This window comes from Scyliorhinus torazame, chromosome 19, assembly GCF_047496885.1.
Source record: "Scyliorhinus torazame isolate Kashiwa2021f chromosome 19, sScyTor2.1, whole genome shotgun sequence".
Taxonomy (NCBI): domain Eukaryota; kingdom Metazoa; phylum Chordata; class Chondrichthyes; order Carcharhiniformes; family Scyliorhinidae; genus Scyliorhinus; species Scyliorhinus torazame.
In genome coordinates, this window is record NC_092725.1 from 35,039,384 (window position 1) to 35,057,062 (window position 17,679).

The window sequence follows — 17,679 nt, forward strand, 5'->3', positions numbered from 1 at the left end:
TAGAACTCGTCCATCGATTCTCCGGGAGCTTGCCGTCTCGTCGCGAGCTGGTAGCGAGCGTAGATTTGGTTAACTGGGCGAACATAGAGACTTCTGAGTGCTGTGAACGCCGTCTGGAAATCGTCGGTGTCTTCAATGAGGGTGAAAATCTCCGTGCTCACCCTCGAGTGCAGGACCTGCAGTTTTTGTTCGTCTGAGACTCGGCCGGTGGCCGTTCTGAGGTAGGCCTCGAAGCAAGTCTGCCAGTGTTTGAAGGCTGCTGCCGCGTTCACTGCGTGGGGGCTGATCCTCAGGTATTCTGGAATGATCCTGAGCTCCATAGTCCTTTTTAGGCACGCTTAATAAATTGTAGCGCACAAAGACTCCATGAGACGAATAGAGTGAAGTCGATGAGGCTTTATTAAGCGTGTCTGTTCCCCCGCAGCTCGATAGTAAACTGGCCTGCGGGGGAAGACTCCGGCTTCTTATACTCCGCCTTCAGGGCGGAGCTTGAGGTCAACGGCCAACCAGGACCCGGGATCTGTCAGCCAATGACATTAGGGCTTCCAGTCCCACACGACCCACAATACATACTACCACATATGTCCATGCAGATTTCTCCTGGTCCCCGACAAACATTTCCGTCAGGCGCCAATATGCTTTTCTGAGAGCTGTTCTCAAGAATGTCTACTGGTTTTGTTTTAATATTCGAAAAATGCATTTTGGTTTACAAGGGTTCCTTTTACGTTCACAATCATTCTTTTATTCGGGGATGCAGTCACAGAGCGATATCACTCTGTTCATTTTTCTGAAATGTATGGTGTTAGAATTCACACAGAAACAACATTATAAGCATTCATCAGAATGCCCAATACTCACCATCCTGCATTAAACTGGTAAAACAAAACAGAGCACATATAGAAAGCTTTAAATCCCTGGATACCATTGGATTTAAATCGGCATGAAGCAACAAGCATAGGTTTGGCACTTTGTATTCCATTTTTGGAAATAACAAACAAGCACACGTCATTGAGTTTGCATTAAACGAAATGGATAATCATTGAAATCGAGAAATTTCAATAATTTAAGAAGCAGAAGATTCTGGAAGAAAATCAGCATGTGTGGAAACATCTGTGCAGTAATTAATTCAGAGTATTATTTTTGTTTATGTTTTCCAGCATTCACAGTACTTGACATGTATTTGACGGGACATTGTCATAGAAGCATATCATATAATTTACAGTGCTGAAGGAGGCCATGAGGCTCATCAAGTCTGCAACGGCCATGGAAAGAGCACACTACTGAAGCCCACACTTCCAACCAATCCCCATAAGCCAGTAACCCCACCTAACCATTTTGGACTCTCAGGGCAATTTAGCATGGCAATCCACCTAACCTGCACATCTTTGGACTGTTGGAGGAAACCGGAGCACCCGGAGGAAACCCACGCAGACACGGGAAAACGTGCAGACGCCGCACAGACAGTGACCCAAGCCGGGAATCGAACCTGGGACCCTGGAGCTGTGAAGCAACTGTGCTATCCACTGTGCTGCCCGTGAGATCGTTGTGGTTTGAACTCTTTATCTAACGGAGGGAGTGCCATGAACTCAAAATAAATAAACTCGGCTGTATTCTGGACCATAAGACAATTAGAATTAAGAACAAAAGTGCGCCATTCAGTACTTTGTGCCTGTTCCATTATTTCATTTATACTCATTTAACACTCACCAAGTTAACTTTACTGCCTTCTCTCCGTAACCCTGATTTGCCCTACTCATTCAAAACCTATCGACCTTGATCTTCAAGATGTACATAGATTACATAGAACATACAGTGCAGAAGGAGGCCATTCGGCCCATCGAGTCTGCACCGACCCACATTAATCCCTCACTTCCACCTTATCCCCGCAACCCAATAACCCCTCCCAACCCTTATGGACACTACGGGTAATTTAGCACGGCCAATCCACCTAACCTGCACGTCTTTGGACTGTGGGAGGAAACCGGAGCACCCGGAGGAAACCCACGCGGACACGGGGAGAACGTGCAAACTCCGCACAGACAGTGACCCAGCGGGGAATCGAACCTGGGACCCTGGCGCTGTGAAGCCACAGTGCTAATCACTTGTGCTACCGTGCTGCCCCGTACATGGACTCGGGCACCACGTCACAGTATTGTTTGCAACCGTGGTCAACCAGAATGCTTGAGGGATCTGGGCCGCCTGCAGAAATCCCCTCATCACAAGCATCAGACTTCAGTAAATTTGATTAACTCCACAAGATTAACAGATACAACAAAAAACAAAGAACATAGAACAAAAAAAAATACAGCACATAGTTCGATTCCGGCTTGGGTCACTGTCTGTGCGGAGTCTGCACATCCTCCCCGTGTGTGCGTGGGTTTCCTCCGGGTGCTCCGGTTTCCTCCCACAGTCCAAAGATGTGCAGGGTAGGTGGATTGGCCATGATAAATTTCCCTTAGTGTCCAAAAATTGTCCTTAGCGTTGGGTGGGGTTACTGGGTTATGGGGATAGGGTGGAGGTGTTGACCTTGGGTGGGGTGCTCTTTCCAAGAGCCGGTGCAGACTCGATGGGCCGAATAGCCTCCCTCTACACTGTACATTCTATGACAGGAACAGGCCATTCGGCCCTCCAAGCCCGTGCCGACCATGCTGCCCGACTAAACTACAATCTTCTACACTTCCTGGGTCCGTATCCCTCTATTCCCATCCTATTCATGTATTTGTCAAGATGCCCCTTAAATGTCCCTATCGTCCCTGCTTCCACCACCTCCTCCGGCAGCGGGTTCCAGGCACCCACTACCCTCTGTGTAATAAACATGCCTCGTACATCTACTCTAAACCTTGCCGCTCGCACCTTAAACCTCTGCCCCCTAGTAATTGACCCCTCTACCCTGGGGAAAAGATCGTTGGAAGACATTGGGTGCAACAAAGCCTATGAACCGACACAACATTTGGGCTGTATCACTGGAAGTTCTCCAGATCCAGCTACGGATCTGAAAAAGATTTTCAAGTATGATTAAAGTACTGACATCGACCCGGCAGGTAAAGAGTTGTCAAGGTGTTTTTTCAGAAACAACTGGAAACACTCATGCGGCCTTATTGCCACCCGAATGGTCTAATGTCAACGATCAGTAAAAAAGCTGGAACATATTGATAACTGTTCTTCAACGTGGGCTAATTATGGAAGGGTCATTCATGTTTACTCCCTTAATTACCCTATCTTTTATACTTGCCTTTACTTGCTTTTATCTATGGATGATTCATAGACATGTGTCTTTAAGGCTCGCAGAAGAATCCAAAAGTTACAGGAGAGATAACTCTACTAATCTGTGGCGGTCAAAACAAGAGTTGCAGACTTACCGACACCGGACAGGGATATAGGGTTGAGACTCGATTTAATTGCTTGGCTGCTGGCCAATGATTTGGCCCAAAGGCCGTTTTCTGCCTGGTAACAGGGATCAATAGTCCCATTGGAATGCTTTTCAGAGTCCCAGGGAGCTTCAGTTTTGATTGTGGCAGCACAGAGGCTAGAGTGCTATGAATATCTCCAGAAAGCTTGCTGCGAGTGCTGTCTCTTTCTCCAGGCAAGCTATTTTGAGTGCTGTATTTCTGAAGCTACACTGAAACCATTACAGGCTGTGCAAACAAAGATCAGGTCCTGCTATCTCTGTCCAGGAAAGCTGTGTGTACTGCAGTCTGCAAACTACAGTGAAACAAAATGAATGATTCGACAGAGAAGACCATTACAGGCTACATACTGAGACTTGAATCTCTGAGGTTGCTTTCAAGGAAGCTGTGCATAACAATCATAATCTAAAACAAATACTCTTTTTTGAGTTGCTTATGACTTTTATCCCTTTCCATCCCTCTTTGTGTCTGTCTTGTGGATGGGTGCAGAACCTGGGAAGTTAAGATAAAGTGGGAATTAGGTATTCATTAATCGTTAACCCGTTGTATTTGCTGCATATTTCATTATTGTTCTTGGTGTAAATAAATAACAATTGTGTTTGTGTTGACAAACCTGATGATTTTAAGTGTTGGGCAGCCAAGAGCCAATGACCACGGGTACTTTTCTCAGAATTGTTGCACAATTCATTTGTGTTGTGACTCCAGTCAAGTGGGGCTGGAACTAACTTTGCACTGAGTAGCTCCATTAGCTGTATCCATATGCTAGCGCAATTCTGAGCACAAATAAATACGTTTTTGTTTTGCTTTACGCACGTGAAGTTGGAGACAGCCTGAGTGAGATAGGCAGAGTGGTGATTAAAAGTTAGTAATTTGGAGCAGTGTGGTAATTCGGTGAAGAGTGGGAGGAGGTGCTTTTTCCCTTTTTGTTTCGTTTTCTTTCTTCTTGCTTTGCAACTGTTAATCTGCAGGGAGCGATCCAGAGATCATCCTGGGAAGGTAAATGATATAATGATCTGCCTTGCATATCTGCAGAAATAAGTGAAGGCAAGAGTTTAATAAGTTTTCTTAAAAAAAATAATTGGTGGTAGAAATGTCGGTCAGTGGGGTAAGTTTTGCACTTGTGAGATGTGAGAGATCCGTGATGCTTCCAGCATCTCGGACGACTACATCTGCAGGAAGTGTACCCAATTGCAGCTCCTTACAGACTGCATGGATAGGTTGCAGCAGCAGCTGGGTGCACTTAGGAGCATGAAGGTTGCGGAAAGCATCATACACTTACGTTTTAGTGATGTGGTGACACCCGAGGTACAGGCAGCCAGATGGGTGACCGCTAGAATGGGCAGTCAGCAGGAATCCCCGATGGTTGTCCCCCACTCTAACAAGTATAACGTTTTGGATACTGTTTGGGGGGGGGCTATCATGGGGTAAGAGCAGCAGCAGCCAGAACAGTGGCACCACGGTGGGCTCTGTTGTTAAGCAGGGTGGGACAAAGAGCACGAGAGCAAACGTTATAGGGGACTCTATGTAGGGGTACAGATATGCGCTTTTGCGTACGTGAGACTCCAGGATGGTATGCTGCCTCCCTGGCGCCAGGATCCAGGATGTCTCTGAACGGGCAGAAAGCATTTGGAAGGGACAAGTTGAACAGCCAGAGGTTGGAGTACACATAGGTACTAAAAGCATAGGCTGGAAGAACGATGGGGTCCTGCAGAAAGAGTTCAGGGAGTTAGACGTAAGTGAAAACGCAGGACCTCTAGGGTTGTACTCTCAGGTGTACTCCCAGTGTCATGTGCAAGCGACTCTAGAAATGCAGCTGAATACTTGGCGAAACTGGTGATGTAGGAGGGATTGATATATGCAGATTTCTGGATCATTGGGATCTCTTCCAGGGCAGATGTCATATGTACAAGTAGGACGGGTTGGATTAAAACTGGACGGGCCCCAATATCCTGGCTGGGAGGTTTGCTCGAGTCACTCGGGAGGATTTAAACTAGCACGGCAGTGGGGTGGGAACCAGACCAGTAGCTTAGCTTATGTATGAACTGAAGGGGTAAGAGAGAATAAAAATAAGAAAACAACATCACCCTTCTGCTCAAACGCAGTGGTCTGAAGTGTATTTGTTTTAAGGCCAGAAGTACAGCAGGTAAGGCAGACGAACTTAGAGCACTGTTTAGTACTTGGAACAATGATCCTGTGGGTGTCACAGAAACGTGGTTAAAGGAAGAACCGGATTGACAGCTGAATGTTGGAGGATATAGATGCTTCAGGTGAGATAGAGGAGGATGTAAAAGGTGTGGGGAAGTAGCATTACTGGTTGAGGAAAACATTACAGCCGTATAGCGGGAGTACACCTCGGAGGGCTCAGACAATGAGAAAGCCTGGGTAGAGATCAGGAACAGGAAGGGAGCAATCACAATGTTAGCGGTTCAGTACAGCCCCCCCCCCCCGAACTTCCAGTGAAAGATAGAGGAGCTGATAGGTAGAGAGATTTGGAATAGGTGCAAACGTAACAGGTTTGCTGTGTTAGGGGATTTTAACTTCACCGATATTGACTGGATGTGGAGATGTCGGCGTTGGACTGGGGTAAGCACAGTAAGAAGTCTGCTTCACCTTAGCAGTGCTCCGAAAGCTAGTGATTTGAAACAAACCTGTTGGACTTTTCCCTGCTGTTGTAAGACTTCTTACTATTTTGACTGGGACTCACTTAGTACTAGGTGCTTGGATTGGGGAGAGTTTGTAGATGTATCCAGGAAGGTCTTTTGATGCAATATGTAGATAGTCCAACTCCAGAAGGGGCAGCACTGTAAGACCATAAGGCACAGAAGGAGAATTAGGCAACTCGGACCAATCCAGTCTGCTCTGCCTTTCAATCATGGCCGATATTTGTATCATCACCATTCTCCCCCGATGCCCTTATTAATCAAAAACCTATCTATCTCTGTCTTAAAGACATTCAATGATTGGCCTCCGTTGCCTTCTGCGGCAAAGAGTTCCACAGATTCCCCACCCACTGGCTGAAGAAATTCCTCCTCATCTCTGTTTTAAGAATCGCCCCTTTATTCTGAGATTGTGTCCTCTGGTTTTAGTTTTTCCTACAAGAGGAAACACCCTCTCCACGTCCACTCTATCCAGGCCTCGCAGTATCCTGTAAGTATCAATAAAATCCCCCCTCATCCTTCTAAACTCGAACAAGTACAGACCCAGAGACCTCAACCGTTCCTCATAGGACAAGCTGTTCATTCCAAGGGTCATTGTGGTGGACCTCCTCTTGACCCTTTCCATGGCCCGCACATCATACGTTAGATATGGGTCTCAAAACTGCTCACAGTACTCGAAATGGGTTCTGACCAGAGCCTTGAACAGCCTCAGAAGTACATCCTTGTTCTTGTATTCTAGCCTTCTTGACAAGAATCCTAACATTGCATTTGCCTTCCTAACTGCCGACTGAACCTTAAGAGAATCGTGAACAAGGACTCCCAAGTCCCTTTGTGCTTCTGATTTATAAAGCATTTCCCATTTAGAAAATAGTCTATGCCTGGTTTAGCTCACTGGGCTAAATCGCTGGCTTTTAAAGCAGACCAAGGCAGGCCAGCAGCATGGTTCAATTCCTGTAACAGCCTTCCTGAACAGGCGCCGGAATGTGGCGACTAGGGGCTTTTCACAGTAACTTCATTGAAGCCTACTCGTGACAATAAGCGATTTTCATTTCATTTCATTTTCATTTCATGTCACCGTGAACCAAACAGAATAATCAATGGAAACAAATAACAAGGCAATATTGAGAGTAAGGAATTAACAAGTGAAGTAAGACTCCTTAATTTCAGAACAAATTACTTCAAATATCAGGACCATCAAATCCCCCACTGCCATGGCCATCATTTAGCTGCTGATGCATTTAGAGAGGCCATGCTCTCGATGGGAGAGAATAAAGATTGTCACCAAATTAGCTGAATATGAGATCAAATTAAAATAGTCAGTCTCATAAATACAAAAAAACAATCAGTCGACAGATAACCCCAATTAATGCTTATTGTCTCCAAATATTCCATGCCAAATTCCTCCAGTCTGTCAAAAAGCTGAACAATTATTCCAAATATACAAATGAGCAGCTATCAAAGAACAAAGAAATGTACAGCACAGGAACAGGCCCTTCGGCCCTCCAAGCCCGTGCCGACCATGCTGCCCGACTAAACTACATTCTTCTACACTTCCTGGGTCCATCTCCCTCTATTCCCATCCTATTCATGTATTTGTCAAGATGCCCCTTAAATGTCACTATCGTCCCTGCTTCCACCACCTCCTCCGGTAGCGAGTTCCAGGCACCCACTACCCTCTGCATAAAAAACTTGCCTCGTACATCTACTCTAAACCTTGCCCCTCTCACCTTAAACCTATGCCCCCTAGTAATTGACCCCTCTACCCCGGGGAAAAGCCTCTGACTATCCACTCTGTCTATGCCCCTCATAATTTTGTAGACCTCTATCAGGTCGCTCCTCAACCTCCTTCGTTCCAGTGAGAACAAACCGAGTTTATTCAACCGCTCCTCATAGTTAATGCCCTCCATACCAGACAACATTCTGGTAAATCTCTTCTGCACCTGCTCTAAAGCCTCCACATCCTTCTGGTAGTGTGGTGACCAGAATTGAACACTATACTCCAAGTGTGGCCTAACTAAGGTTCTATACAGCTGCAACATGACTTGCCAATTCTTATACTCAATGCCCCGGCCACTGAAGGCAAGCATGCCGTATGCCTTCTTGACTACCTTCTCCACCTGTGTTGCCCCTTTCAGTGACCTGTGGACCTGTACTCCTAGATCTCTTTGACTTTCAATACTCTTGAGGGTTCTACCATTCATTGTATATCCCCTCCCTGCATTAGACCTTCCAAAATGCATGACCTCACATGTGTCTGGATTAAACTCCATCTGCCATCTCTCCGACCAAGTCTCCAAACAATCTAAATCCTGCTGTATCCTCTGACAGTCCTCATCGCTATCCGCAATTCCACCAACCTTTGTGTCATCTGCAAACTTATCAATCAGACCAGTTACATTTTCCTCCAAATCATTTATATATACTACAAAGAGCAAAGGTCCCAGCACTGATCCCTGTGGAACACCACTGGTCACAGCCCTCCAATTAGAAAAGCATCCTTCCATTAGCTTTAAACTGAGGGGCAATAGATATAGGACAGAGGTCAGAGGTAGGTTCTTTACGCAAAGAGTAGTGAGGCCGTGGAATGCCCTACCTGCTACAGTTGTGAACTCGCCAACATTGAGGGCATTTAAAATTTTATTGGATAAATATATGGATGATAATGGCATAGTGTAGGTTAGATGGCTTTTGTTTCGGTGCAACATCGTGGGCCGAAGGGCCTGTCCTGCGCTGTATCGTTCTATGTTCAATAGACGGCATGGTTACCCCAGTTATCTACCTCACTGGTAATGTCCTCAACAAAATCCACTGAATTAGTTAGGCACGACCTAGCCTTTATGAACCTATGCTGTGTCTGCCCACTGGACAATTTCTTCCAGATGCCTCACTATTTCTTCCTTGATGATAGATTCCAGCATCTTCCCTACCACCGAAGTTAAGCTCACTGGCCTATAATTACCCGCTTTCTGCGTACCTCCTTTTTTAAACAGTGGTGTCACGTTTGCTAATTTCCAATCCGCCGGGACCACCCCAGAATCTTAAAAATTTTGGTAAATTATCACTAATGCATTTGCAATTTCCCTAGCCATCTCTTTTAGCACTCTGGGAGGCATTCCATCAGTGCCAGGTGATTTGTCTAACTTTAGCCCCATTAGCTTGCCCATCACTATCTCCTGAGTGATACCAATCCTCTCAAGGTCCTCACCTGTCATAGCCAAATATCTATCAGTCACTGGCATGTTATTTGTGCCTTCCACTGTGAAGGCCGACCCAATAAACCTGTTCAGTTCCTCAGCCATTTCCTCATCTCCCATTATTAAATCTCCCTTCTCATCCTCTAAAGGACCAATATTTACCTTATTCACCCTTTTTGTTTTATATATTTGTGGAAACTTTTACTATCTGTTTTTCGAAACTGAGCAAGTTTACTCTCACAATCTATCTTACTCTTCTTCAATGCTTTTTTAGTAGCTTTCTGTTGTCCCCTAAAGATTTTCCAGTCCTCTAGTCTCCCACTAAGCTTCGCCACTTTGTATGCTTTTGCCTTCAATTTGACTCTCCCTTATTTCCTTAGATACACACGGTCGATTTTCCCTCCTTCTACCGTCCTTCCTTTTTGTTGGTATAAACCTTTGCTGAGCACTGTGAAAAATCTCTTGGAAGGAGATTACAATGGTTGAGAAAAGAACTAGCTGAAGTAGACTGGGAGCAAAGACTTTATGGTGAAACAGTTGAGGAACACTGTTCCTCAACTGTTTCACCATAAAGTCTTTGCTCCCAGTCTACTTCAGCTAGTTCTTTTCTCAACCATTGTAATCTCCTTTGTTTAAGCACAAAACACTAGTGTTTCACTTTACCTTCACGCCCTCCATCTGTATTTTAAATTCCACATATTGTGATCACTCCTTCCGAGAGGATCCCTAACTATGAGATCATAAATCAATCCTGCCTCATTACACAGGACGAGATCTAGAACCGCTTGTTTCCTTGTAGGTTCCATTGCATACTGTTCTAGGAAACTATCGTGGATACATTCTGTAAACTCCTCCTCAAGGCTGCCTTGACCGACCTTGTTGAATCAATCGACATGTCGATTAAAATCCCCCATGATAACTGCTGTACCATTTATACATGCTTATTTCTTATTATTATTTCTTTCTTTATTGCCTGCTCCAACTTAATGTTACTATTTGGTGGCCTATAGACTACTCCTATCAGTGACTTTTTTGCCTTACTATTCCTCATTTCCACCCAAATGAATTCAACCTTCTCCTCCATAGCACAATGTCATCCCTTACTATTTCCTTTAACCATGTTTCAGTAATAGCCACTAAATCATAGTCAATCACGGTGATTTGCGCCATCAGCTCATTTAACTTATTCCGAATACTATGAGCATTCAGATAAGGTACACTTATGTTGGCTTTTTTGCCTCTGTTTTGAATCTTAACACCTCGATCAGCAACCTCTCCTAAGTTATATTTCCTCTTAACTTTTCTCCTAATTTTCCTTGTCTTTGAACCAATATCTTCATGTAACAACCTGCGGTGTCGCTTACCATTAATGTTTTATTCCTTTTAGTATTACTGGGCCTATTCACTGACCTCCCCTCAGCGTCTGTACCTTGTACTGTCGCCCTTTTTGATTTTTGACTCTGGCTTACCTGCCTTACACTTTGCCCCTTACTGCCTTTTGTTTCTGTCCCTGTTTTACTCCTTTCCAACTTCCTGCATCGGTTCCCATCCCCTGCCACATTAGTTTAAACCCTTCCCAACAGCTCTAGAAAACTCCCCTATAACATCAGTTGCAGTCCTGCCGAGGTGCAGACTGTCCGGTTTGTACTGGTGCCACCTCCCCCCGGAACCGGTTCCAATGCCCCAGGAATTTGAATCCCTCCCTCTTGCACCATCTCTCGAGCCACGCTTCATCCTATCTGTCCTGACATTTCTACTCTGTCTAGCTCGTGGCACTGGAAGCAATCCTGAGATTACTACCTTTGAGGTCCAACATTTTAGTTTAACTCCTAACTCCCTGAATTCAGCTTGTAGGACCTCGTCACATTTTTTACCGATATCGTTGGTGCCTCTGTGCACCAGGACAGCTGGCTGTTCAACCTCCCCGCCCCCTCCCCCCCCACCCCCTGCCAGAATGTCCTGCAGCCGCTCCGAGACATCCTTAACCCTTGCACCAGGGAGGCAACATACCATCGTGGAGTCTCGATTGCGTCCACTGAACCGCCTGTCTACTACCCTTATGATTGAGTCCCCTATCACTACAACCCTGCCATTCTTCTTCCTGCCCAGCTGCACTGCAGAGCCAGCCACAGTGCCATGAACCTGGCTGCTGCTGCCTTCCCCAGGTGAGCCATCTCCCTCAACAGAATCCAAAGCGGTATATCTGTTTTTGCACGGAGATGACCGCAGGGGACACCTGCATTGCCTTCCTACTCTTGCCCTGTCTTTTGGTCACCCATTTTCTATCTCCCTCAGTAACTTTCACCTGCGGTGTGACCAACTCGCTAAACGTACTATCCACGACGTCCTCAGCATCGCGGATGCTCCAAAGTCCATCCGCAGCTCCAGAGCCATCAAGCGGTTTAACAGAAGCTGCAACTGGACACGTTTTGCACGTGAAGGAGCCAGGGACAGTGGACGTGTCCCTGAGCTCCCACATCACACACGAGGAGCATGACACAGGCCAGGGATCTCTTGCCATGTCTTAAACCTTAGGTAAATGTATACAACTACAATTCCAAAAAACAAAAGAAAAAATAAATAAATTAGACAATGAAAAGAAAAACTACTTCCCAGTCATTTACCAGGGATAAAAAGCACCACCCCTACACCCTCCCCCCACCCCCGCCCCCCACAAGCTTGGAATTCCCACCTAGATTCAAATTCCCAAACTCACTCTTGGTTGTGTCTCACTCTGGCTGTGTCTTCTCTGGTTCACTGGGAGAACTCACTGGAATGAGTTACAAGTTGCTCTTTTTAAATTGGCCTGAGTTGACTCCCCTCCCCACCTGCTTTTAAATCAAAGTAGATTAAGATGAATGACACTTAACTGCCAACCAGTTATGTGAGTGGGTGGGGCAGCCCTTGTTAACCTACACTGCACAATTCTAGATTATTAAATTAATTTAAACTCCTGAAATTTAAAAGGAACAGTCTTACCGATTGGCTTGGATTCAATTCCCACCTAGATTCAAATTCCCAAACTCCCTTGGTTGAAGGTATGGCGCAATCAGGGAGACAAGCTAGTTAAATATAAACTACTCCCACTGCTTGGAGATTCGAAAACTAGTAGGCACAGTCTAAAAAATAGGTCTAGACTGTTCAGGAAAAATGTTAAGAAGCAGTTTGTCACTCAGAGAGTGACAAAGTTTTGGAACTTCCTCCCACAAACAGCAGCTAAACTATATCAATTGTAATTTTGAATATGAGTTATACAGATGTTTGTTCAGCTAAGATCTTAAAGGATATGGGCCAAAAGGCCAGCATATTGAGTTAGGTCACAGAACAGCCATGACCTCATTAATGGTGAGACAGGCTCGAAGGGTTGAACAGCATACTCCTGCTCCTATCTTCCTCTCTCCCAAACGATCCAGAAGCAGCGAGAAATGTTGCTTTCCCTTTATGACGAGTTCGGCTTTACCCAGAGTAATGGCATTAACAGATCGAAGGCTTCTGAATGCCCGTTACTCACAGACCAATTGGCTTTGACCACTTGCATGATCCTGTAACCCAGACTCTAGGTACTTCCTGAATTGGGTTATTCTTTATTCATGGTTGTAGTGAAGATTTTTATACACTTCAGCATCTGTAGATGTACTTCGCCCAACACATGTGTCTGGGAGAGAGTCAGTGCTGATAATCTTTCTTGCTCCCAACCAGTATCCACTATTTTTGTGACTAATTTCTTCTTTTGCAATGTTTATTGCCTCAATCCTAATCGCCAGTTTTCTCTTTTGTTACGTTGCTTTGTTCGCCGCATCCAAAACTCTGGATTAGTGGATACACGATGAGATGTTTTATTAAGAGGTGCTGCTCATGGAATCTCAGATAGAGCCCCACAAAGCTCCCACAAATACTCTGCCCATGTCACTATACATCATGTGCAGAAATGTATCCTCTGATATATAACATCCACAACATCCATCCACTATAGTTTCGAACAGGAGGAGGCAGATTGATCAAAGCTTTTATTTGCCTGAGGGGTATTAACATGATCAACATGTGGAGGATGTCTCCACCTGCCGTAGAATCTAGAACCTGAAGTCACTGTTTCAAAATACACAAAGATTAGGAGATTTCTGAGTACTTTCCCTTGTGGTGAATACCTGGAACTCCATTTCTCAAAAGGTGCAGAAGCAGAATGTTGGAATATGTTTCATGACAGAGCAAGATAGATTCCTGATTATCTAAGGGATGAAAATTAGGAGCACGGTAGTTAGCATTGTTGCCTCACAGCGCCAGGGTCCTGGGTTTGATACCCGCTTGGGTCACTGTCTGTGTGGAGTCTGCATGGTCTCCCCGTGTCTGCGTGGGTGTCCTCCGGGTGCTCCGTTTTCCACCCACAGTCCAAAGACGTGCTTGTTGGGTGAACTGAACATTCTGAATTCTCCCTCAGTGAAACCGAACAGGCGCCGGAATGTGGCGACTGGAGAATTTTGACAGTAACTTAATTGCAGTGGTAATGTAAGCCTACTTGTGACACTAATACAGATTATTATTAAATTATTATATTATAAGCACACCTCCAGACCATTCATGCAAGTCAACTGGAGAAAGATTGTCCCGAGATTGTAAATTCTATGAAACACTGATCTCTGTGGAGCACCGCTCGTCACATCCTGCCAACCAGAAAAAAGACCCATTGTTGCCAACTCTCTGCTTCCGCTTAAATAGCCAATATTCAATTCATGCTAGTATGTTATCCGACGTTAAACCATTAGTTTTTATTTTTTGCAGTAACGTTTCACATGGCATTGATCAAATACCTTTTGGAACGACGAGCACAGTACATTTACCGGTTCACTACGCACGTGACTGCTTCAGCACATTCCAATAAAGTCGTTCAACATTAGCAGCACGGTAGCATTGTTGGGCAGCACGGTAGCATTGTGGATAGCACAATTGTTTCACAGCTCCAGGGTCCCAGGTTCGATTCCGGCTTGGGTCACTGTCTGTGCGGAGCCTGCACATCCTCCCCGTGTGTGCGTGGGTTTCCTCCGGGTGCTCCGGTTTCCTCCCACAGTCCAAAGATGTGCAGGTTAGGTGGATTTGCCATGATAAATTTCCCCTAGTGTTCAAAATTGCCCTTGGTGTTGGGTGGGGTTACTGGGTTATGGGGATAGGGTGGAAGTGTGGGCTTGGGTAGGGTGCTCTTTCCAAGAGCCGGTGTAGACTCGATGGGCCGAATGACCTCCTTCTGCACTGTAAATTCTATGATTCTAACATGTTTTTCCTTTCATAGAACAATCTTGACACTACCTGATTTGCCTGAAATTCTCCAAAATGCCTGCTATAACATCAGACCCCTACGCTCCAACATCAATTCCCCAGAAATATCTGATGTAGGACCAGAGCTCACGTTAATTCTTTACCTGTTGAAATGTCCTTACCTGTCCATCCTTATAATTTGTACGCTCGTTTCCTGTCGTAGTCCAGCTGATCTTCCCTAGTTACCAATCTTTCTGTCAATACTTGTTCTTCTTGGTATTCTCTACAATAATCTGAGCAAATCTGTGGAAATAACTGCTTTTTCTTAAAATTTATTACTGCCATTACCTTTTATAATTAACGACAGATGATGGACCTTCTCCTTGTGGCTTGTCTTTCTAATTGAGTTTGGCTGACCTGTGTAATTTCAATTCACAGAATCGCATAATAAAAGATAGCAGAAGGGGCCCTTTGGCCCCTCGAGTCTGCACCGATGCATGAAAAACACTTGCATTTTAACATGTGCAACTGAATCCCGGTTTATCTACCTCTGAAACACAGTTGTCAGTTGATTTCTGATAACTCTGCTTTCAGCCCTGATAACTCAATGGTCCAAATACTAATCGTTAATGTACACTGTTCTCCCTCGAACTGAATGTGCACTTCCAAGAAACTATCCTGAAAGCATGCTATGAACTTATCAACTACTACCTTTCCCCATTTAATTTTCCAATTTATTTGTAGACTAAATTGTCCATCATTATCCTGGAACCTTTCTGACAAGACCTGCTTATCTCTTCTTTTCTTATTTTTCCTGAAATTAAGAGGAAAGGTTGAGGGAGCTTTTCTCTTTGGAGCGGAGGAGGATGAGAGTCGACTTAAGGGGGATAGACAGAGTGGACTTACAGATACTATTTCATCAGGTGGATGTAGCTGTTACAAGGTGGCATAACTATAAGGTTCAGGGTGGGAGATATAGGAGGGATGTTCGAGGTAGGTTCTTTACTCAGAGAGTGGTTAGGGTGTGGAATGGACTGCCTGCTGTGAGAGTGGAGTCGGGCACTTTAGAAAATTTCAAGCGGTCATTGGATAGGCACATGGAGCACACCAGAATGACAGGGGGTGGGATAGCTTGATCTTGGTTTCGGACAATGCTCGGTACAACATCGAGGGCCGAAGGGGCTGTTCTGCGCTGTACTGTTCTATGTTATAGTTACAATTAGGGTGCGTGCACACGACTCACGCATGCTACTTCTTGTTGTTATAATTTCCCATCTGAAATCAAAATGTATCTAGATCCTGGTTGATTGATTTTCTGACATCTCTCTTTCTACTGTTTGAATTGAGTCATTAATTATCTCCTGGTCTACATGTTCAAATGTTCTTGCCCTTCCTAAATTGGAGGGCTTTCATTTCTCTATTTCTAACAGTGAGACAAAAGCTATCGTATTCACCCCCTAAACAAACTCCCGTCCCAAACGACTGGCCTCACTCGTCTACAGTTAACATGGAATGTATATTATATACAGTCCCAGCACTGAGCACATCATCCACATTGTACATCGCTGCACTGAGGCAATATGTGTAGAGCTAAGAAATAGGAAGGATGCAGTAACATTGTTGGGACTTTGCTACAGGCCTCCCAAAAGCGAGCGTGAAGTAGAGGTACAAATATGTAGACAGGTTATCGAAAATTGTAGGAGCAATAGGGTGGTCGTGATGGGAGATTTTAACTACCCCAACATTGAATGGGATTCATGGAGTTTTGGAAGTGGAGACGGAGCAGAATTTGTAAGGAACATCCAGGAGAGTTTTTTGAGAGCAGTATGTAAATAGTCCAACTTGGGAAGGGGCCATACTGGACCTGGTATTGGAGAATGATCCCGGCCAGGTAGTTGAAGTTTCAGTCGGTGATTACTTTAGGAATAGCGATCACAATTCCGTAAGTTTTAGAATACTCATGGACAAAGTCGAGAGTGGTCCTAAAGGAAGAGTGCTATATTTGGGAAAGGCCAAGTCTAACAAAATTCGGCTTTAGATAGGGAATGTCGATTGGGAGCAGCTGTTTAAGGGTAAATCCACATTTGAAATGTGGGATTCTTTTAAGGAAAGTTTGATTAGAGTGCAGGACAGACATGTCCCTGTGAAAATGAGGGATAGAAATGGCAAGATTAGGGAACCATGGATGACGGGTGGAATTGTGAGACTAGCTAAGGTAGAAAAGAAAGCATACATAAGATCTTGGCGACTTAAAACTGATGAAGCTTTGGAGGAATATCGGGAAAGTAGGACAAATCTCAAACGCGCAATAAAGAGGGCTAAAAGGGGTCATGAAATATCTTTGGCTAACAGGGTTGAGGAAAATCCCAAAGCCTTTTATTTGTTTCTAGGGAGCAAGAGGGTAAATAGAGAAAGGATTGGCCCACTCAAAGACAAAAGAGGGAATTTATGCGTGGAGTCAGAGGAAATGGGTGAGATTCTTAATGAGTACTTTGCATCGGTATTCACCAAGGAGAGGGACATGATGGATGTTGAGGCTTGGGATGGATGTTTAAATACTCGAGGTCAAGTCGGCATAAGGAAGGGGGAGGTTTTGGGTATTCTAAAAGGCATTAAGGTGGACAAGTCCCCAGGTTTGGATGGGATCTATCCCAGATTACTGAGGGAAGCGAGGGACGAAATAGCTGGGGCCTTAACAGATATCTTTGCAGCATCCTTGAGCACGGGTGAGGTCCCAGAGGACTGGAGAATTGCTAATGTTGTCCCTTTGTTTAAGAAGGGTAGCAGGGATAATCCTGGGAATTATAGACCTGTGAGCTTAACGTCAGTGACAGGCCAACTGTTGGAGAAGATACTGAGGGATAGGATCTATTCACATTTGGAAGAAAATAGACTTATCAGTGATAGGCAGCATGGTTTTGTGCAGGGACAGTCATGTCTTACAAACCCAATAGAATTTTTTGAGGAAGTGACAAAGTTAATTGATGAGGGAATGGCTGTAGATGTAAGGTGTTTGATAAAGTTTCCCATGGCAGGTTGATGGAAAAAGTGAAATTGTATGGGGTTCAGGGTGTACTAGCTCGATGGATAAAGAACAGGCAGGGCAACAGGAGACAGAGAGTAATGGTGGAAGGGAGTGTCTCAAAATGGAGAAAGGTGACTAGTGGTGTTCCA

The 17,679-nt window shown here is 44.8% G+C and overlaps 1 long non-coding RNA gene across 3 annotated transcripts in view; it reads left to right on the forward strand.

Moving 5' to 3' along the window:
* The first annotated feature begins 5,381 nt into the window (after positions 1-5,381).
* Positions 5,382-17,679, forward strand: part of LOC140395895 (uncharacterized) — a 34,801-nt gene continuing 22,503 nt past the window's right edge. For 2 of the 3 annotated variants that reach the window (XR_011936370.1, XR_011936368.1), the window contains exon 1: positions 5,382-5,550. This is a non-coding gene — a long non-coding RNA (uncharacterized lncRNA). Of the gene's footprint in view, positions 5,551-5,584; positions 5,675-17,679 lie in introns of those variants that run through there. The other variant, XR_011936369.1, reaches the window with a different exon arrangement.